The sequence below is a fragment of the Bubalus kerabau genome, chromosome X (assembly GCF_029407905.1).
Source record: "Bubalus kerabau isolate K-KA32 ecotype Philippines breed swamp buffalo chromosome X, PCC_UOA_SB_1v2, whole genome shotgun sequence".
NCBI classification, from domain to species: Eukaryota; Metazoa; Chordata; class Mammalia; order Artiodactyla; family Bovidae; genus Bubalus; species Bubalus kerabau.
Window position 1 is genome coordinate 143386284 of NC_073647.1, and position 22762 is coordinate 143409045.

General features: G+C 41.2%; 1 protein-coding gene across 3 annotated transcripts in view; it reads left to right on the forward strand.

Moving 5' to 3' along the window:
* Positions 1–22762, forward strand: part of MAP3K15 (mitogen-activated protein kinase kinase kinase 15) — a 161358-nt gene that overhangs the window by 14034 nt on the left and 124562 nt on the right. The window lies entirely within an intron of this gene.

The window sequence follows — 22762 nt, forward strand, 5'->3', positions numbered from 1 at the left end:
CCCCCATCCCTGGGATTCTCCAGGCAAGAACACTGGAGTGGGTTGCCATTTCCTTCTCCAGTGCATGAAAGGGAAAAGCGAAAGTGAAGTCGCTCAGTCGTATCTGACTCTTAGCAACCCCATGGACTTAAAGATGTCTTAATACTTCTAAGAATTTGGTACACACTCTTTCTTCACTATTCTGGAAAATGCATAAAGTTCAAAGGAAGACAGACCTCTGGGACACATGGCAGTGTTTTTTTCTAGAATGTGTGTCATCTGTACCTTCCCAAGAGACTGGCCACATCTATTTCCAGCAGAATGCAAGGGCATGAAATCATCAATTTAGCAGTTCAAGTCAGAAATCTAGGAATCAGTCTCGACTCCACCCTGTCCCTCATTGCCAAATCCAACCTATTGCTTCCAAATGGTTCTCAAACCTGCTTCACTTCTCTGTGCCTGCCCCCTGCCACCATCGTGGTCCAAGCATTGACTTCTCTCATTCAAGTTGCTGTCAACAGCTTCGTACCTGATCTTTCAAGGTTGGGCCAGTCTTGGTGGATTCCAGTCCATGTCATCTGCTTAGAAGCCACTGTATCCTGGCAGCCTCCGCCACCTGGCAGCCCTCCTCTGTCCCAAACCCATTCAGCCTTCACATCTCAGGTCTTCAGAGAAGCCTTCATGGCCTTCTCTCCCTGTCTGTTCATTGTGTGCACACTGTGGTTTTGTTTCTTAGCAAGTAACACAATTGTGCTTACATGATTACTGACTTAATGTTAGATGTTCTGACAGTGAACTCTTCAGTGACAGGGAACCAGATGCAGTTTTCTTTGTGACTCTTTCCTAGGATTATCCATCCAGTTCCTTTTTAGACTAAATCTCAGTGGACACAGACAACACTTGGTTTCTCCTGTTGAGATGAAGCAAGATTTGTCAGGATCTCCCAAAAAGAGTCAACGTAACTCCCTGTAGAAACCACGTCGAAAATGGTGGCCAGGCCTGGATACAGTGCAGTTGTGATTTTGTTAAAAAATAAGAGATATCCTAATGACACATTTCTGGGTCTGAATCTTTCTCCTGGGTGGTACCTATGAAACAGAAGAAACTGGAAGAACTCTGGACACACTGGACTGGAAACAGTGGTTTGGACTGTGTGCTGTGAATACTAATTCTTGTTGTTTGTCTACATTTTCTATAATGTTTATTTTCTGTGACATGAATGTGATTTTAAGAAAGTGCAGTAGGAGATTAAAGATGCAGTTGTAAGTCAGAAGCCTTTTTCCACTCTCCCTCCCTCCTGACTGGCTCAGGCAGCAATGATTGTATGTCCAAGGACCACAGCACATGAGCCCCTGGCCGGGCCTCAGCTAGATTTGGCTGCTGGCTTGCCCATGGGGGCCCTTTGCTGACCCTCCTTCCTTTTGAATCACTTTTACTGCTACTGACTCAGCCTTGAACCTGGAACTTTCCCCAACTCCTAGTCATGTGAACTGGCTGATGAAAAGCATCACACCTGTAGCACTGAACTGAGGCATTGCTGTGGGAGCCTGGAGTATGTGCAGTGGGTAGATGGATATTTGTGGGCTGGCCTGCTGTGTTACTGGCTGTATATTATTTGTTACAAGGGAAATCACATTTTCAATTCCCAGTAGTCAATTTACATGATTTTGGAATACAAGCCATAAACTATCTTTTAAAGCCTCCTAAGTATCAGGCTTTGAGAGAGGTGCCATGTAAATCTTGGGCAGATAGTACAGGTGGGAGATGACTGAACTTCTGCAAAGCAAGCTGGAAAACTTCTTGTTTCCCAGTCCCTTGAACAGGTTTTGAGCTCTTGGGTGTGACAGGGCTTGGCAGAAATGCCTGGTGGTTACTGGGGCTTAGCTGGTGGTGGAGAGTTGTAGAGCAGACAGGAGTTGAGCTGTGGCCCTTGGCAAGAAGCAGAGTTCACTTAGGAGTTGGGGTCTGTGAGAGGGCAGCCCAAGGGGGAGGCAGAGTTGGACACAGTGGTGGAGGGGTAAGCAGGAGCATTCAACATAGAAGATTTTTCTTCTTCTCTTCAGTGTTTTTAATTATGGTAAATTTCAAGTATGTACATTACCCAGCTTCAACAATTATTAACATTCTGCCATCTTTTCTTCTGATCTCGACCCACCCCTCACCCCTTACTTGATTGCACTTTTAAACATTTTTAGTATAGAATGTCGGAGAAGGCAATGGCACCCCACTCCAGTACTCTTGCCTGGAAAATCCCATGGATGGAGGAGCCCGGTAGGCTGCAGTCCATGGGGTCTCGAAGAGTCGGACACGACTGAGCGACTTCACTTTCACTTTTCACTTTCATGCATTGGAGAAGGAAACAGCAACCCACTCCAGTGTTCTTGCCTGGAGAATCCCAGGGACAGGGGAGCCTGGTGGGCTGCCATCTATGGGGTCACACAGAGTCGGACACAACTGAAGCGACTTAGCAGCAGCAGCAGCAGCAGTATAGAATGTATATACATTGTAATGCGCAAATCTTAGTTGTACAACTTTGAGAAATGACTAAACCCAGGTAACCAAAGCCACTCACAATATAGTTTCCATTTGCCCAGAGAGTTCCCTCATATCCCCTCCCAATCATTCCCCTTTCCACTCCCATTCGTGGCCCCAGGTAATGACTGTTATGCTGTCACTTTAGATTTGCCTTTTCTAGTGGAGAAGGAAATGGCAACCCACTCCAGTATTCTTGCCTGGAGAATCCTATGGACAGAGAAGCCTGGCAGACTACAGTCCATGGGGTGGCAAGAGACGGACATGACTTAGCAATTAAACTGCCTTTTCTAGAGTTTTGTTAAATGGACTGAGACGGTGTGTACTCTTCAGTATCTGACTTCCTTTACTCAGAATGACATTTTTGCAATCTGTCCATCTGTATTGTTGCATGTTATCAGTAGTTTGTTCCTTTAGAATGCCAAGTGCTATTCCACTGCATGAATATTGGTTTAGCCATTCTCCTGTTGAAGAACATATTTGGGTTGTTCTGAGTTTGTGAAATAGAGCTTCTGTGGACATTTGTGTTTAGGTCTTCTTGATGGCAAATGTTGTCACTACTTTGGGGTAAATACCTAGGAGTGGAATGGCTGGATCAAAGGGTTGTTGTTGTTGTTCAGCTGCTAAATCTTGTCCGACTCTTTGCGGCCCTATGGACTGTAGCCCACCAGGCTCCTCTGTCCATGGGATTGTCCAGGCAAGAATACTGGAGTGGGTTGCCATTTCCTCCTCCAGGGGATCTTCCCAACCCGGGGATCAAACCCAAGTCTCTTGCATTGCAGGCAGATTCTTTACCCTCTGAGCCACCAGGGAAGCCCCAGATTCCAGATCAAAGGGTAGGTGTAAGAAACTTCCACGCTTTTTTTTTTTTTCAAAGTGGTGCCATTTTATATTCCTTGCACCAGAAGCCACCAGAGTTCTGGCGGCTCACAACACTTTGTGCTAGTGAGCTTTTCTATTTTGGCCCTGCTAGTTGGGAAATGTGGTTTCTCATTGTGGTTTTAAGTCACCTTTCCTTGACGATCAGTGATGTTGAACACCTTTTCATATGCTGTTTGGCCATGCAGATACCTTCCTTTGTGAGGTGTCTGTTGAAGCCATTTACCATCATCCCACTCCCCACCCCACCCCCACACTGGGAGCCTGCCATTTTAACCACTCAACCAGCAGGGAAGTCCCCATTTACCGATTTAATTGCATTGTCATCTTATTATTGGATTAGAAGAGTTCTTTATGTGTTCCAAATTCAAGTGTTTTGTCAGTTTATTTTCTGAACATTTGGTCTCATACTGTGACTTGCTTATTCATCTACTTGTGATATTGGATGAGCAGAAAATTTTAGTTTGGGTTAAATGTAATTGAGGATCTTTGCCTGTTAAGGTTGCCTTCTGTGTCCCCTCTAAGAAATCTTTGCCTATTTCCAGGTTGTGGTCTTGGAGCTACTCTTCTTTGTGTTCTTTTAAAAGCTTTATATTTTGAGCTTTTACTTTGAGGGCTGTGATTCATCTCAAATGAATTTTGACACAGGTGACTTTGGATAGACCCATCCTGATACCTTGATTCAAACATCTGGGAGATGGGCCTTGCCCAGGAGGAGTACTCCAGGCACTTTGAGTCTGGTTGGCAGGACCATGGCTACTTCCCTTTCATCTCACCATCCAGGAACATATATGAAAGGCAGGTTGTCCTTTAGGCAAATTGCCTTTCTGACTTCTGGAGTAAAAACTGACAAAACAGATCCATGATGAAACTTTGCCAACATATGTTCCATCATCGTGTTCCACTGGGCCAAGCAATGTGAGTGTCAGAGGGCAAAGAACATTGGCTTTATGGATCAGGTTTTCATTTCTGTCTTGTCATTTATAGGCTGTGTGACCTTGGATAATTTACTTAACATCTCTGAGCCCCATTTAAAAAAACTGTACGTAGAAATTCAAGCAGAGTGCCCTGAACTTAGTAAGTGCTCAGTGAATGTCAGTCCCACATGTCTTTGCCTTCTTGCTCCTAGCGATAAACACATCAGAACCTCAGTATGGAAGGAAATATGTATATTGAAATAATGAAGACTGGAGACTCAAATCCTTTGGACAATAATCACATTGTAGGGTCATGTTACACTCTTGCAGTTGGTAAAAAATAAAATTTTTCCCCTAAGTTTTGAGGTTGGAAATTCCATCGTAACTCTGTTCCTTGTCTTGTGCTCCAGAATGGAGGTGAGGAGAAGGCACAAAGCCCTGCTTAGTGGAGAGCTCTTGATTGTTTCTTTCAGTTGAGGTATAGAATCTATACCGAAAAGGGTACAATCCTGTGTACTGTTCTATGAGTTTTCATTAACTGTACGGTAACTGGGGTAACCCGGTACCTGAATCAAAAAAGTGAATGCCAACAGCAACTCAGGGTATGACCACTTCTGTTTTTCTGCCTGGCCAGGAATAATAACTGTCTCTATAGGTTTGTTTATTCATATAAATGAAATCATATAATACTAGGTTTTTGGTGACTGTCTTCTTTCACTTAATGCCTTTTCCAGATTCATCCATGTTGTGGCATAAGTCAGTCCTTCATCGTCTTTTTATTACTGTCCTGTGGATATACCACATTGCATTTTCCCATTTTTCAGTTAATGGGTGTTGGGGCTGTTTCCAGTTTGGGCTGTTGTGAATAATGCTGTAAGTTATTGTGTGGACATATCTTTGAATTTCTCTTGGGTTTATATCTAGCAATGGGATTTCTGGGTCATATGGTTAACTCTAATGTTCTTTTAAAAAGTTTTTTATTGTGATAAATAAGCACATCATAAAGTTGACCATCTTAATCATTTCTCAGTGTACCATTTAGTAGTATTAAGTACATTCGTATTGTTGTGTAACCAATCTCCAGCACTTTTTCACCTTACAAAACTGAAACACTGGACCCATTAAATCATGATTCCCCAATGCGCCCATTCCTCAGTTACTAGTAACCACCATTCTACTTTCTGTCTCTGAATTTGATACTCTCGATGCCTTATGTGAGTGGAATTGTACAGGGTTTTGTGTGGGGGAGCTGGCTTTTTTCATTTAACATAGTGTCCTCAAGGTTCATCCATGTTATAGCATGTATCAGAATTTCCTTCATTTTGAAGGCTTAGTAATATTCTTCTGTATGGATAAACCAGATTTTGTTTATCTATCCATCCATTGATGGGCACTTGGATTGCATCCATTAACCTTTTGAGGAACACCTTTCCAAAAATCTTTTCCAAAGCAGTTACACCATTTTACATTCCCATCAGTGATGTATGAGCATTCCAGTTTCACTACATCCTTACTTGTTACTTTCTGTCTCTCTTTAAAATTACAGTCATCCTAGTAGGTTGAAGTGTTATATCATTTTGATTTCGCTTTCCATTTCTCTGATGACTAAGGATGTCAAATGTCTTTTCATGTGTTTATTGGCCATTTGTGTAGCTTCTTTGGGCTTCTCTGGTGGCTCAGTGGTAAAGAACCTGCCTGCCAATGCAGGAGACATGGGTTCGATCCCTGGGTCAGGAAGATTCCCTGGAGAAAGAAATGGCAGCGCACTCCAGTTTTCTTGCCTGAAAGTGTTAGTCACTCAGTTGTATCCGACTCTATGCAATCACATGGACTGTAGTCCACCAGACTTTTCTGTCCATGGAATTCTCCAGGCAAGAATACTGGAGTGGGTTGCCATTTCCTTCTCCAGGGGATCTTCCCTACCCAGGGATTGAATCTAGGTCTCCCTCATTGTAGGCAGATTCTTTACCGTCTGAGCCACCAGGGAAGAAAGATTCTTGCCTGGGAAATCCCTCGTACTGAGGAGGCTGGAGGGCTACAGTCCATGGGGTCGCAAAGAGTTGGCCATGACCTGGCGACTCAACAACAGTATCTTTGTGGAAATGTCTGTTCAGGTCCTTTGTCCTTTTCTTTACTTGAGTTATCTGTCATCTTGCTGTTGAGCTGTAAAAATCCTTTATTTAATCTGGAGACAAATCCCTTGTCAGATATATGATTTGCAGATATTTTCTCCCATTCTGTGGTTTATCTTTGAACTTTCCTGATGCTCTTCTTTAACACCATGAGTTTTTAATTTTGGAGTCCAACTTATGTGTTTTTATCCCATCTATGCTGTTTCCTCTAAGTTTTTTTAGTTTCTTATTTATCCTTGGAGTTTCTTTATGTTAGCTGTCAGCAAGTTGCAACCTGCAAGCAAGCTGCCTTTATTTTGTAAGTACAGTTTTATTGGAACACATCCATCCATCTGTGGCCACTTTGGGGCTGCAATGGTGGAGACTGTGTGGTCCACAAAGTCAAAAATATTTATTATCTGACCCTTTACAGAAGTTGGAGCACTTCTGCTGTGTCAACATAAGCACATATGACTATGCGTTCTTATTCTCCCTTTCTTACTCAAAAGGTACCAGACTAAACACACTGCTCTACACCTTGCTTTTTTAAATTAACAACTTAGCCTGGATACCTTTCCAAATCAGAATGTGGTAATTTTCCTTATTCTTTTTTATAGCTGAATAGTGCTTCATTGGGTAGATGTGTTGTTTATCAGTACCTTTTTTAAGGGACACTTGAATGTAGAGTTTTTTGCTACTAAGCTGCAATGAATAACTTCACACATGGGCCATTTAATACATGTATGGGCATATTTGTGATTGGGTAGCTAAAAGGTATATGTGAATTAAAGAATAAATGCACCTATAATTTTGGTAAATAGTGTCAGATTCCCATCTGTGGGTTCTGCCATTATCTTTCTTTATAGCCTCACTAACAAAACAGGTTGCCAATGTTTTAGACTCCTGTTAGCCTGATGGTTAAGAGATAAATCAATTAGTTTTTTGTTTTTTTGATTTATTTTTAATTGGCGGACAATTGCTACAATATTGTGTTGGTCTCTGCCGTACATGAACATGAATCAGCCATAGGTGTGCATATGGCCCCTCCCTCTTGGACCTGCCTCCCACTTACCACCCCTCTAGGTAGTCACAGAGCACCGGGTTTGAGCTCCCTGTTACACAGCAAATTCCCGACCATGGGGGCAGCCTCCACGATTAAGAGGAATTACGACCTGCAGGCCTGCAGAAAGGAGACCCCAAACACAGTAAGTTAAACAAAATGAAAAGACAGAGGAACATGCAGCATGACCAAACAAGTGAAGAGGAAATAAGCTGCTACTTTCGCTTCCTTGGGTCTATTAGTTTTAGTCTCTATTTCTCTTATTCTGAGCGAAGTTGAGCATATTTCCTTCTTTTCCTGAGAGCTGCCTCTTCATAACTCTCCCCACTTTTTCCTTTTGGTTTATGGGCCTTTGGGAGAGGGTCTTAATTTCTAGGAGATCTTTATTCAGGCCTCAACCCTTTGTCTTTTGTCTCTTGTTTAGATTGTGTCATTTCTGTTGATCCATCTCTTAAGTTCACTGAACCTCTGTCACCTCCATTGTTCTTGTGAGCCAATCTAGTGAGTTTTTTCTTTTGCTTATTAAAATTTTCATTCCTAAAATTTCCATTCAGTTCTTTAGTTGCTGAGACTTTCTATTTTTTTCCATTCTTTTCAGGAGTGTTTGCCCTCACTTGGAGAATTTCTATAATAACTTCTTTAAAGTCATTGTGAAATCATTCTGATGTCTGGTGATACCATCTTGTCACTGGAGTCTGTTGATGGTCTTTTCCCGTGTGAGTCGAAACTTTCCTGCGTCTTTGAATGCCGAGCAACAGGTTTCTCTCTGGAGCATTTTGAATATTATAATAGGAGATTCTGGCCCTTGTTTATATCCTATGGAGTCTGTAGATATTTTTGCTTTAGCAGACAGTTGGCCTAGCTGGTTTAAGCTGCCAAGTTCCGTTTCAGTTGTGGTGTCAGATAGGATTTCCAGGCCTTGTTAGTCCTGTTCAGCATTGCACTCTCTGGTTTACTGAGGCTCCCCTTTTCAGTCCTGTGGCCAGTTACTCCACTCAGCCTTGCACTTCCTACACCTGGGCCCATGTCTGGGGCCAGGAGTTCAGAAGGAGAAAAAACCAATGAAGAGTCACAACCAGCACCTCCCTTGGGACCACAGCTCCTTCAGTTAGATCACAAGATTGCCCTCTCTCAGTTCCCGACATCAGAAGGCCCCCTTTGCCACTGACTGTCTCTGCTATCACCACTGCAGGATTGCAGGGGGCCTGGGGCTACAGGGGGACAAAGGAAACAGTAGAGAATTTCCCTCACTCTGAGCATTAGGAGCCTCCTTTCCTGCCTTTTTTTTTAAAGATGGTTTCTCCTGGTGCTATTTGTGTCTGCATTTAGCACCCAGTTCTGGATTCATGCTGCCTTTAGTCCAGGCTGGGGGAAACCAGGGGAACTTGCTGTTGACTTGGTGGCACTCAGAAACCTGGTCGTCATCTCCAGTCTGCTTGCTTCCACTTACTTGTCACACTCCTGAAATAGCTATTCCATCCACTCTGTCTAGTTTTTGTAGCTGCATTCATGGAGAGACAGAGTGGAATGTATTTATTCCATCTTACTTGGAGCCAGAACTCAGACTTGTACCATTAAATTTTGAGATGATTTTTTCATGCAGCAATAGTAACCAGAATTTGATAAAGTATGTCTGCATCCCAGCAAGCTTTACCAATAAGTAAAAATAGCCTCAGTGCCAACTGCATTTTTATCAGACCAGTTCTGTCCATAGTTGATACTCTGTGTGACTAAAGGTTGCAGTAACGGGGTGCAAGAGAAGTGGAATAAATGAAACAAAATGAAATGGTTTACATGATAAAGATGCTTGATTGGCCTTCAGTGTAGCCCTCCAAATACATTAGTTGTAAGCTGGAAGCAAAGTCCATGTGGATGTTTAGAATGACTGTTGGATTGTCAGTTGGATCTCACAAGGCCAAAGTTTCAAGACTTATTGAATGGGTTCATTAAAAAAAATATGTTCTCTGTCCTGAGAATAAAAATCTCACGTCCAAAATACTTGTCCTTGCTAAGTAATTTTTGTAAAGCTTCTGGCTAGTAAGGCATGCTTGATGAGAATCATAAGCTCTGCGTATTTCTTTTCAGAGAACCACCTAAGAAAAAGGAAATTGGTGCCTGGAAAAAAGGAAATTAGACGGGATTAAAAGAAATAAAATGGCCCCATATCTAGCAGTGAGTCACCATCACCACCATGAAATGAACTCAGTTGCCCTCCACAGCCTGTCGTGGTGGACCACCACTTGGCAAGCTTAGGACACAGAATGGGGGAACAAATCAGCAAAAGTCCTGGCACCTAGCAATGACCTTGAAGGAGCAGTTGATTTTGTTAAAAATAAAGAGGGTATTATGGTTGAAGTTGATGTAGAAGTCAAGGGTCCTCTTGTGTTGACTGGTGGTCATTTTAAGGAGGTGATTAGAGAACAAATTAAGGAAATTCCTGCAATTTTGCCACTCTAACAGAAAAGCTCAGCAGTACCCTCTTGGCAGTTTCCAGGGTGTGGTAGCAGCTCATCTCTAAAACTGCCCACATCTTGAAGATAATGTGTGACACAGACCATTTAGACGACGAGGTCACTAGCTGCTGGTCAGAAAAGGTTTTAAGAAATAGGTTGCCAAAAAAGCTGCCAAAGAAAGTCATGTCAAAGTAGATTCCCTTATAAAAGAGTTGAAGGAAGCTGCTAAAAATGAGAGTATGAGGTAGTGTTTTCAAAGGGAACCCAAAGTCAAAACTGTGAAGTGTGAGATCACAGGATATTGTTACCATCTGAAGTGATGAATGCACCATAGCTTGCAGTATAAAGCTGCACATTTTTTTTGCCTTGTTAGTTGGAAGAGCAACATATGCGTTGCTTAATTCATGCTGCTGCTGCTGCTAAGTCGCTTCAGTCGTGTCCAACTCTGTGCGACCCCATAGACGGCAGCCCATCAGGCTCCCCCGTCCCTGGGATTCTCCAGGCAAGAACACTGGAGTGGGTTGCCATTTCCTTCTCCAATGCATGAAAGTGAAAAGCAAAAGTGAAGTCGCTCAGTCATGTCCAACTTTTCGCGACCCCATGGACTGCAGCCTACCAGGCTCCTCCGTCCATCGGATTTTCCAGGCAAGAGTACTGGAGTGGGGTGCCATTGCCTTCTCCGTAATTCATGCTACACTTGATATTATAAACATTTCATGGCAAGTGGTCTGAACTTCAGCCCAATGACTGCATTCACCTCTGTGAGTAAGCATAGTTTGCTTATATATGGCATCTTTCTTTGGAAAAAACTGGTAAATGGACATATCTCAATCATACCTATAAAATATAAAAATGACTTATTTTTTTGGTCATTCTTACCAAAAAAGATACTAGAAGGCAAAATACAGGGGACCAGATATAGGTTATGGACGTCCCCCCTCTTTCCCACCCCACACTCGCAGTTGAAACTTAATACTCCATCCCACGTGGCACTTGGTTAGGATTTGTTGACTTCCTGACCCTGAACTGGTAGGCTGTCTCCTCCTTACGAGATGGGAAAATTGGATTTTAATGACACTTCACAACATTCTTTCCATTGACCTGCCCTCAGATATGTTGGTATTGAGCAGCAGTGGATAAAATTAGGTCTAAATTCTGGTTGGGATTAGTGGAGGTGCCTCCTGTCCAGTGAATATGGGCTCTGTTGTTTCTTAGGTAGTTTTTAGATGACCAGTGTTGCCATAAATCCGATCAGATTTTTTTAAATGTCTTTGGCAGAAATATTATTCTGAAATCTCGTTGTTTTCATTTTGGCACAGCCAACCTTAACTTGAATATTCATCATATCCTATTTTCTGCTGGGAGACAAGCTTATAGATTACCTAGAATGTATTTAAAGCCTGGCATGAGCCAGTACAATCTTACTATATGGTAAATCATTTGCCATCTTATCGTTGCACTGACTAATACTTTGCTTTGAAAATCAGATACTTTTATTTATTTATTTTTTTTAATTTTATTTTATTTTTAAACTTTACATAACTGTATTAGTTTTGCCAAATATCAAAATGAATCCGCCACAGGTATACATGTGTTCCCATACTTTTAAACCACAGTAGAAAATTTATAGTTTTACTTATTCCTTTTAAGGCATTTCACTGAAATAATATTCAAAAGTTTTTAGCAAACTAAAATCCTCTACATCATTCATTTTCTTATTTCATGTAAACATGTAATGAGATCATTAAAATTGATTCTTAAATTGTTGCAAGGGCACTTTGCTTTTAAATTCAGACACTTTCCTGCTAAGAGTGGGTTTTAATGGGAGCCTTGGCTGTTTGAAGTCCCTGATGGGGTATCACTTCTTAAAGTTTATTAAGCCAAGATGTATAGAGGTATTGTGTGTTTGTGTGTGTGTGTGTGTGTGTGTGTGTTGCATGATCAAAGAGGAAGATTTATTCTGTCTAGGCTTTTCCTCTGAGATTGGCCTGTATCAGGGGAACTAAAGGTAATTGGAGTGTAGGGTGCATTTGTCAATGAAAATCTGAATTTGACCTCTTTTTTTCTGTGATCTGTTTGCTTTTTGTTGTTATTCAGTCTCTAAGTCACGTCTGACGCTTTGCAACCCCATGGACTGCGGTACATTAGGCTTCCCCGTCCTTCACTATCTCCTGGAGTTTGCTCAGATTCATGTCTGCTGAGTCGGTGATGCTATCTAAACTGTTTGCCTAAGACTGATAAGCTGTTTTGCCCCTCCTCCCCATGACTCAGTTTCAGAAAGTGAGTCTAGGAAATTGTAAGCCTCATCTGGGCCCTGGGGAGCACAAGATTTGGCTTGTTTCGAGCCCCGAGTGCTGTGCCCTTGCTGTGTGACCTTGGGTGATTCTGTTACTCTCTCTGCCTCATTTTCCCACCTACAAAGTAGAGTCAGTTACCAAGCCTGCTTCATGGGCTAGTTCTGAAATTCAACACAGATGTCTATGACAGTGTTTTGTAAATAGCAAAGCAAGTGACCACTGTGATGATTAAAGCTTTTAGGTAATTTATAGTCTCTTGGAAATGGCAACCCACTCCAGTATTCTTGCCTGGAAAATCCCATGGATGGAAGAGCCTGGCAGGCTGCACAGCTCATGGGATCGCAAAGAGTTGGACATGACTGAGCGACTAACATACTTTAGGGGAAAAAACTCAATTCTGCATACATAATAAAGAATTCCAATCTGATGTTTTATCCTATTTGTCATTTATAAATCTGCTAACTTAGTGTCTTAAAAGTTCTAAAAATAAACTGGTCAAATATTGTGGTAGAACTTTTCCAAGTAAACTAACTCAATTGGGCCAACTGAAAACTGTCAGGCAAATGTCACCTTTGGGTTTGAGGTGTTTTTCCAATTGAACATGAGTTACTTGGAATTTTTTTGTCAGTGGCAGTATCAATCTGTCCTTTTTTTAAACAGAATTTTTATTCAAGTATAGTTGATTTACAGTGTTGTGTTAGGTTCAGCTGTACAGCAAAGTGATTCAATCATCCATTCTTTTTCTGATTCTTTTCGCATATGTCATCAGAGAATATGGAGTTGAGTTCCCTGTGCTGTACAGTGGTCTTTGCTGGATATCTGTCATACATAGTGGTGTGTGTATGTTAATCCCAAGCTTCTGATTTATCTCATCTCACCAGAGTTTCCCCTTTGGTAACTATGATTATTTTCAATATCTCTGTTTTGTAAATAAATTCACTTGTATCATTTTTTTAAAATTAGATTCCACAAATGAGTAATAACATATAATATTTGTCTTTGTCTGACTTAGTTCACTTAGTATGATCATCTCTAGATCCATGCATGTTGCTTCAAATGACATTACTTTGTTCTTTTTTATGGCCAGGTAATATTCTGTTATACATATGTACCACATCGTCTTTATCCATTAGTCTGTCAATGGACATTTAGATTGCCGTCATGGCTTGACTATTGTAAATAATGCTGCAGTAAACATTGGTGTGCATGTATCTTTTTGAATTATGGTTTTCTCTGGATATATGCCCATGAGTGGGATTGCTGGGTCATATATGGTAGTTCTATTTTTAGTATTTTAAGAAACTTCCATACTGTTCTCCATAGTAGCTGTACCACTTTACATCCCCGCCAACAGTGGGGGTGTAAGAGGGTTCCCTTTTCTCTACACACTCTCCAGCATTTAGTGTTTGTAGATTTTTTTTCGATGATGGCCTTTCTGACCAGTGACAAATGATATCTCATTGTAGTTTCGATTTGCATTTCTCTGATTAGTTATGTTGAGTATCTTTTCATGTGCTCTTTGGCCATCTGTATGTCTTCTTTGGAGAAATGTCTATTTAGATCTTCTGTCCATTTATTTTTTGATTGGGTTTATGTTTTTGGCATATAACTACATGAGCTATTTGTGTATTTTGGAGATTAATCACTTGTTGGTCACTTTGTTTGCAAATATTTTCTCTCATTCTGTGGGTTGTCTTTTTGTTGTGTTTATTATTTCCTTTGACTTCCCTGGTGGCTCAGATGGTAAAGCGTCTGCCTACAATGCGGGAGACCCAGGTTCAATCCCTGGGTCGGGAAGGTCTCCTGGAGAAGCAAGTGGCAACCCACTCCAGTATTCTTGCCTGGAAAATCCCATGGACAGAGGAGCCTGGTGGTCCAAGGGGTCACAAAGAATCGGACATGACTGAGCAACTTCACTTTCACCTTCACTTTTGCTGTGCAGGAGCTTTTAAGTTTAATTAAGCCCCATTTGTTTATTTTTGTTTTTATTTTCATTATTCTGGGAGGTGGATCAAAAAAAAAATTGCTGCAATTTATGTCAAAGTGTGTTCTGCCTGTGTTTTTCTCTAAGAGTTTTATAATATCTGGCCTTACATTTAGGTCTTTGATCCATTTTTAGTTTATTTTTGTGTATAGTGTTAGAGAATGTTCTAATTTTTTCATTCTTTCACATGTAGCTGTCCAATTTCCCCAGCACCATTTATTGAAGAGCCTGTCTTTTCTGTATTGTATTTCTTGCCTCTTTTGTCATAGGTTAATTAACCATAGGTGCTTGGGTTTATTTCTGGGTTTTCTATCCTATTCCGTTGATCTGTATTTCTGTTTTTGTGCCAGTACCATACTGTTTTGATGATTGTAGCTTTGTAGTATAGTCTGAAGTCAGGGAGTCTGATTCCTCCACTCTGTTTTTGTTTCTGAGGATTGCTTTGGCTATTTGGGGTCTTTTGTGTTTCCATACAAATTAGAAAACTTTTTGGTTCTAGCTTTGTGAAAAATGCCATTGGTAATTTGAAAGGGATTGCACTGAATCGGTACATTGCCTCAGACAGTATAGTTATTTTGATGATATTGATTCTTCCAATCAAAGAACATAATATATCTTTACATCTGTTTGTGTCATCTTTGGTTTCTTTCATCAGCATCTTTAGAGTTTTTAGAGTACAGGTCTTTTGTCTCCTTTGGTAGGTTTATTCCTAGATATTTTACTCTTTTTGATGTGATGGTAAGTGGGATTGTTGTCTTAATTTCTCTTTCTGATCTTTTGTGGTTGGTGTCTGGAAATACAAGAGATTTCTGTGTATTGATTTTGTATCCTGCAGACTTATTGAATTCATTGATGAGCTCTAGTTGTTTTCTGGTACCATCTTGAGGATTTTCTATGTGTAGTATCATGGCATCTGCAAACAGGGACAGTTTTGCTTCCCCTCACCAATTTGGATTCCTTTTATTTCTTCTCTGATTTCTGTGACTAGGACTTCCAAAACTGTGTTGAAGAAAAGTGGCAACAGTGAACATCTTTGTCTTGTTCCTGATCTTAGAGGGAATTCAGTTGTTCACTATTGAGAATGATGTTAGCAGTGGGTTTGTCATATGTGACCTTTATTATGTTGAGGTAAGTTCCCTCTATGCTCACTTTCTGGAGAGTTTTTGTCATAAATGGGTATTAAATTTTGTCAAAATCTTTTTGTGTATCTAAAGAGATGATCATATGGTTTTTATTCTTCAGTTTGTTAATATGTAGTGTATCACACTGATTGATTTATGCATAATCCCCTGAGATAAAGCCCCCTTGGTCACATTGTATGATCCTTTTAATGTATTGTTGGATTTGATTTGCTAGTATTTTGTTGAGGATTTTTGTGTCTGTGTTTGTCAGTGATATAGGCCTGTAATTTTCTTTTCTTGTGTTATGTTTGTCTGGATTTTGGTATCAGGGTGATGGTGGCCTCATAGAATAAGTTTGGGAGTTTTCCCATCTGCAATTTTTTGGAAGAGTTTGAGAAGGATAGTGTTAACTTTTCTCTAAATGTTTGATAGAATTTGCGTTTGAAGCCATGTGATCCTGGACTTTTGTTTGTTGGCAAGTTTTTTAATCACTATTTCAATTTCAGTGCTTGTGATTGGTCTGTTAATATTTTCCATTTCTTTGTTGTTCAGTCTTAGAATATTGTATCTTCATAAGAATCTGTGCATTTCTTCTAGACTTGTCATTTTGTTGACATGTAGTTGTAGTAGTCTCTTATGATCCTTTGTATTTCTGTGGTGTCACTTGTAACTTCTCCTTTTTCATTTCTTTTTTAATTAATTAATTTTATTTTTAGTATTTATTTATTTGGCTGCATCAAGTCTTAGTCGCAGTGCATGGGCTCTCTAGTTGTGGTATACAGGCTCCAGAGCATGTGGGCTCAGTCATTCTGCTGTGTGGGCTTAGTCACTCTGCAGCCTGTGAGATCTTAGTTCCCTGACCAAGGATTGACCCTGTGTCCCCTGCATTGCAAGGTGGATTCTTAATCACTGGAACACCAAGGAAGTCCTTTCATTTCTAATTTTACTGACTTGAGCCCTCCCCCTTTTTCTCTTGATGAGTCTGGCTAAAGTTTTATCAATTTCATCTTCTCAAAGAGCTGGCTCTTGATGTCATTCATCTTTTCTATTGTTTTCTGTATCTGTTTTTCATTTATCTCTGTTCTGATCTTTATTATTTCTGTCCTTCTACTTTATTTGGGGTTTGTTTGTTCTTTAGGTGTTGCTTTAGGTGTAAGGTTAGGTTGTTTATTTGAGATTTTTCTGGTTTCCTAATATAAGATGATATTGCTATAAAAGAGACACAGATGTTAAGAACAGACTTTTGGACTCTGTGGGAGAAGGCCAGGGTGGGATGATTTGAGAGAATAGCTTTGAAACATGTATATTACCATATGTAAAGTAGGTGACCAGTGCGAGTTTGATGCATGAAGCAGGGCACTCAAAACTGGTGCCCTGAACCCAGAGGGATGGGGTTGGGAGGGAGGTGGGAGGGGGGTTCAGGATGGGGGGACACATGTGCACCCGTGGCTGATTCATGTTGATGTATGGCAAAAACCACCACAATGTGTATAGTAATTATCCTCCAATTAAAATAATTTTTTAAAAAACTTCCTTATTAGAACTGCTTTTGTTGCATCCCAAAGGTTTTGGACCATCGTGTTTTTGTTGTCATTTGTCTCTATCTACTTTTTGAATTCCTCTTTGATTTCTTCAGTGATCCATTGGTTGTTTAGTAGCATATTGTTTAGCCTCCATGTGTTGTGGTTTATTTTTTTATTTTTATTTTTTTACAGTTTTTTTCCTGTAATTGATTTCTAGTTTCACGGCATTGTGGTCAGAAAAGATGCTTGATATGATTTCAGTTTTCTTAAATTCATGGAAGCTTGATTTGTGGCCCAATATGTGATCTATCCTGCAAAATGTTCTGTGTGCACTTGAGAAGAAAGTGTATTCTGTTGCTTTCAGATGAAATGCTCTGCAAATATCAAGTCCATTTAGCCTAATGTGTCACCTAAGGCCCGTGTTTCCTTATTGATATTCCGCCTGGATGATCTCTCCATTGATGAAAGTGGGGTGTTAAAGTCCACCACTGTTATTTTGTGACTGTTGATTTCTCCTTTTATGGCTGTTAGTATTTGTCTTATATATTGAAGTGTTCATATATTGGGTGCATATATATTTACAATTGTTATATCTTCTTTTTTGATTGATCCCTTGATCATTATGCAGTGTTTTGTCTCTTGTAACATTCTTTTTTTTTTAAATTTTAACTTGATCCATTCTAATAGGCTTATTGCCTCTTTTTAAATTTTTTTATTTATTTTATTTTTGGCATTGCTGGGTCCTCATTGCAGTGCACCTGGCTCTTTTTTTGCTGTGTGTGGGCTTTCTCCAGTTGCAGCGAGGGGCAGCTACTCTCAGTTGTGGCACATGGGCTGAGTTGCCTCATGACATGTGGAATCTTAGTTCCCAGACCAGGAATCAAACCCAAGTCCCCTGCATTGGCAGGAGGATGCTTAGCCACTGGACCACCAGGCAAGTCCAGCATTCCTTATTTTAAAGTCTGTTTTGTCTGATACGAGTATTGCTACTTGAGCTTTCTTTTGATTTCAATTTGCATGGAATACCTTTTTTGATTCCCTCATTTTCAGTCTGTATATGTCCCTAGATCTGAAGTGGGTCTCTTATAGACAGCATATATACAGGTCTTGTTTAGTTTTTTTCTTTTTATCCATTTAGCCAGTCTTTGACTTTTGGTTGGAGCATTTAGTCCATTTACATTTAAGGTAATTATCACTATGAATGTTCTTATTGCCATTTTGTTAATTGTTTTGGATTTGTTTTTGAAGGTCTTTTTTCTTCCTTCCCTCTTCTCTTGTGATGTGATGTCTGTCTTGAATGTTGTTTGGGTCGCTTTACCTTCTGTGTGTGTCTATTGTAGATTTTTGGTTTGTGCTTCCCATGAGGTTTTGATAGACCAGTCTATATATATACAAGATTGTTTTAAGTTGCTGGTCTTTTAATTTCCAGTGCATTCTGAGATCCTGCATTTGTACTCTGTCTTCTCATGGTTGCTGGTTTTGATGTCATATTAGTGTGTGAATGATTTTCTACCTTTCCTTTATGTTTGCATTTACTGGTGAGCTTTCCCGTTCATAATTTTCTTGATTCTCACCATGGCCTTTTCCTTTCCACCTAGAGAAGTTCTTTTAGGTTTTATTGTAAAGCTAGTTTGGTGGTGCTGAATTCTCTTAGCTTTTGCTTGTCTGTAAAATTTTTGATATCTCCATTGAATCTGAATGAGAGCCTTGCTGGGTATTCTTGGTTATAGATTTTTCCCTTTCATTACTTTAAATAGATCTTGTCACTCCCTTCTGGCCTACAGATTTTCTGCTGAAAAATCAGCTGATAACCTCTTGGGAATTCCCTTGCATGTTATTTGTGTTTTTAATATTTTTTCTTTGTCTTTAATTTTTTTCAGTTCGATTAATATGTGTCTTGCTGAGTTCCTCCTTGGGTTTATCTTGTATGAGACTCTCAACACTTGTTGGACTTAAGTGCTTCCTTTTTCATGTTCCTTTTCATTTTTGGCTATAATCTCCTTAAATATTTTCTCAGGCCCTTTCTCTATCTTTTCCCTTTCTGGGATTCCTATGATGTAAATGTTAGTGCAGTTAATATTGTCCCAAAGGTCTCTGAGACTGTCCTCATTTTTTCCCATTATTTTTTCTTTGTTCTGTTCTGTGGCAGTGATTTCCACCATTCTGTCTTTTAGCTCACTTATTCATTCTTCTGCCTCAGTTATTTTGCTGTTGATTCCTTCTAGTGTGTTTTTCATTCCAGTTATTGCATTGTTCATCTCTGTTCTTGAAATCTTCTAGCTCTTTATTAAACATCTCTTGTTAACTTCTCAGTCTGTGCCTCCATTCTTTTCTGAGATCTTGGGTCATCTTTAGTATCATTAATCTAAATTCTTTTTCAGATAGGTTGCCTATCTCCACTTTATTTAGTTGTTCTTGTGGGTTTTTATCTTGTTCTTTCACCTGGAACACATTTCTCTGCCACCACGTTTTGTCTGACTTTCTGTGGTCTCCTTTCTGCAGGCTGGAGGGTTGTAGCTCCACTTACTTCTGGTGTCTGCCCTCTGGTGGGTGAGGTGGATCCTGAGACTTGTGCATCCTTCCTGGTAGGAGGGCCTGGTGCCTTCCCACTGGTGGGCGGAGCTGGGTCTTGTTCCTCTGGTGGGCAGGGCCATGTCAAGTTGTGTGTTTAGGGGTGGCTCTGAGCTCAGTATGGCTTTAGGCTCCCTGTCTGCTGTTGGGGGGAGAGGAGTAGGAGGGCTGTGTTCCTATCCTGCTGGTTGGATACCTGCAGGCATTCCTGAGGCATTCCAGCACTGGGACTTGTAGGCTATTGGGTAGGCCAGGTCTTGTTGCCAAAATGCTGACCTCCAGGAGAGCTCACACTGGTCAGTGTTCTCTGGGGCCTCTGCCATCAGTGTCCTTGTCCCTGCCCTCACCCCCGACCAGTATCCTCAGAAGACCCTCCAAGACTTGCAGGTAGGTCCTGTGCAGTTACTGCTTTGCCCTGGGTCCCCATATGTAGGAAACCTTGTGTTTCCCCCGTCCTGTGGAGTGCCTGCACTCAAGCCCTGCTGGTCTTCAGAGTCATATGCTCTGGGGGTTCCTCCTTCCAGTGCCAGAACCTCAGGTTGGGGAGCTGATGTGGGACTTAGGACTCTCAAACGAACAGGAGAAATTCTGCAATATGATTTCTTTAAAGTTTGTGGGTCGCTCATCTGGTGGGAATGGGATTTGATTGTAGTGAAAGTAGCCTTCCTACCATCTCATTGTAGCTGCTTCTTTTTCTTTGAATTTAAAAAAAAATGTTTTTTGGTAGGCTCCAGTCTTTTTCACTGATGCTTGTTCAGCAATTAGTTGTGATTTTGGTATTTTCACGAGAGGAGGTGAGCTCAACTGCTGCTACTCCACCTTCCTTTCCAGAGTCGAGGGCTGCATTTAGTTTGGGTGCTTGCTGCCTCTTACCCCAGTGTTTGCTGGTCATAATCCCCTTTATACAGGGTGCACAGGTACGGCAGCCCTTGCTTACTTCTGGGATCGGGAAATGCTTAGAGTGTTGTTGCAAAGGATGACACGAAACTGTCTTGTTCATTTTCCATCAAGCATGTCTTTGTTTCTACCCTTTTTTCCTTAGTAGTTCACTATGTAAAAGCTTTGCTGAACCATGCCTCTTGAAAAGGATTTCCTTTCTGCAGTAGCATGACAAAGTCTCATGCTGTCCTGCCGTCCTGGAATGTGTCCCGTGTCCTGTGTTCCCCTCCTGAGTCACGCAGTAGCCATTGTGCTTCATTCTGCCCTGTTTTAACGAGGCACTGAGAAAAGTCTCCATTTCAACCCTTGGTGGAGCCCCAGACAAGCTCCTTAGTAGAGATGGTGAGGCCAGTGTGCAGGTCTTAGCACAGAACATTGACAGGGCATGTTCCTCTCAAAGATGAGAGAGGAACTCATGTCACCAGATTCAAGTTTAATCTGCTTAGCAACAAGCTGCTCTACCAAGTTGCAGGCTTCCTATGAAAATGGCCTGCACAATTTGGAGCTGATGTCCTTCCTTCAGCTCTGCTCTGCCCTTTCCCACTCTTGTTTTCTTCCTTTCCTTTAATTGCAGAACTTCCCATGGTCTTAGAATTAGCATCTGTGTTGCCACTTCTTAATAACATCACTGGGAAACACATTCTTTATCGTTTGAATAGGTAATAGAGTCCAGGGAAAAATCATATAGGCAAAATATCTAGTTAATTCCACTGCAGTGTGATTTTTAAGCAGATGTCTGTGGGGGGCAGACATCCATTCGAGATAAATTAACCAGGCTGGGTTGTAAAAGTGTTTCCTTAGCATATGCATTTGTCCTTTCTTGAGCAGGAACCTCTAAAGGGTGAATTTAGATATGATAGTCCCCTGTTTAATCCCTTCATGATATTTTTAAAAAATAAAGAGACTTTGAAGTGTTTGGGGATGAAATTATATGCTCTGAGGGATTTGCTTCAAAATAATCTGAAAGGGGTGGTATGGATGGCAGTTGAGATGAAATAAGGGCGGCTGTATTGATAATTGTTAAGGGTGGTGAGGGGTACAGGGGTTTCATTATGTTATTCTGAACTTTTACATACACACACACACACATATATTTTTAATTTTCCATGACACCCTACTGTAGGTTTCCCATTGTCTCAAGCTAGTGTCCAGGCCTCTTTAACATGCCCTTCTAACACCTACTAACCTTTCCAGGTTCCTCTTCTCAAGGCGTTCTGAGCCCATGAAATGATTTGTAGTGGCTCCAACATCTATATCCCACCTGACCTCTGACCTTTGCACTTGCTAGCTTCTCTTCCTATGACACTTTTTCCTTCCCTTTCCATCCCCACATCCTCATCCCAATTTGTCTGCCTCTTCTGCACCTTCACGTCCCAGACAGCGTACATCCTTTCAGCCTTCCCTGACCACCCTCCACCTGAGTGTGGGTTCAGTCCCTTGGGGTGTCACCGTTCCCCTCACTTTAGCCCTCCTTACCCTGATTCTAATCACTGCTTCCTTCCCGTCACCCCTGTTGTATTAAACATGGTTTTGAGGAGAGGGATTATGCCTTGTTCACACTTCTGTTCCTGGCACCAAACACAATGCCTGGCATTTATATAGCAGGCAACCCATGATTTTGGCTTCCCTGGTGGCTCAGAGGTTAAAGCGTCTGCCTGCAATGCAGGAGACCTGGGTTCGATCCCTGGATCAGGAAGATCCCCTGGAGAAGGAAATGGCAACCCACTCCATTATTCTTGCCTGGAGAATCCCATGGATGGAGGAGCCTGGTGGGCTACAGTCCACGGGGTCGCAAAGAGTCGGACACGACTGAGCGGCTTCACTCACTTCACTCACCCATAATTTAGAGAATAAAAGGCCCACCCAAGGCTTACCGATGCTCGATCTCAGATCTCCCAAAGCCAGGGGTACCTGGCGCTGAGGCAGCTTCTCTCTGCCTTTTCTTTTCTTCATGCCCCTGCTCACCTCACCTCTGTTCTGTTTCATTGGGATTTGCAGTGACTTCCTGTGAGTCACAGCAGCACAAGCCTAAGTTTGGACATTATTTCCCCAAGTTTCTGCTGCACAGGGTGGGGAAATCCAGTCGAACTTGGAGCTCTTGATACTGTCTGCAAAATGACTAGGTTTGAAATGGTGACCAATGCTGCTAGGCAAATTTTACTCTTTTTAAAAAATTTTTAAATTTATTTTTTAATTGAAGGATAATTGCTTTACAAAACTGTGTTGATTTCTGCCAAACAGTTTACTCTTTACTGCCGTGTTGCTCCTCTGTTTTGATTGAAGTCTCTCTAGTTCACAACTCAAGGGACATGTGATCTGTGTCGTCTAGTTGATGGTAACATGGGAACTAGAAGCATGGTGCAGGAATGGTCATTACAACAGTTGGAAATAGGAAA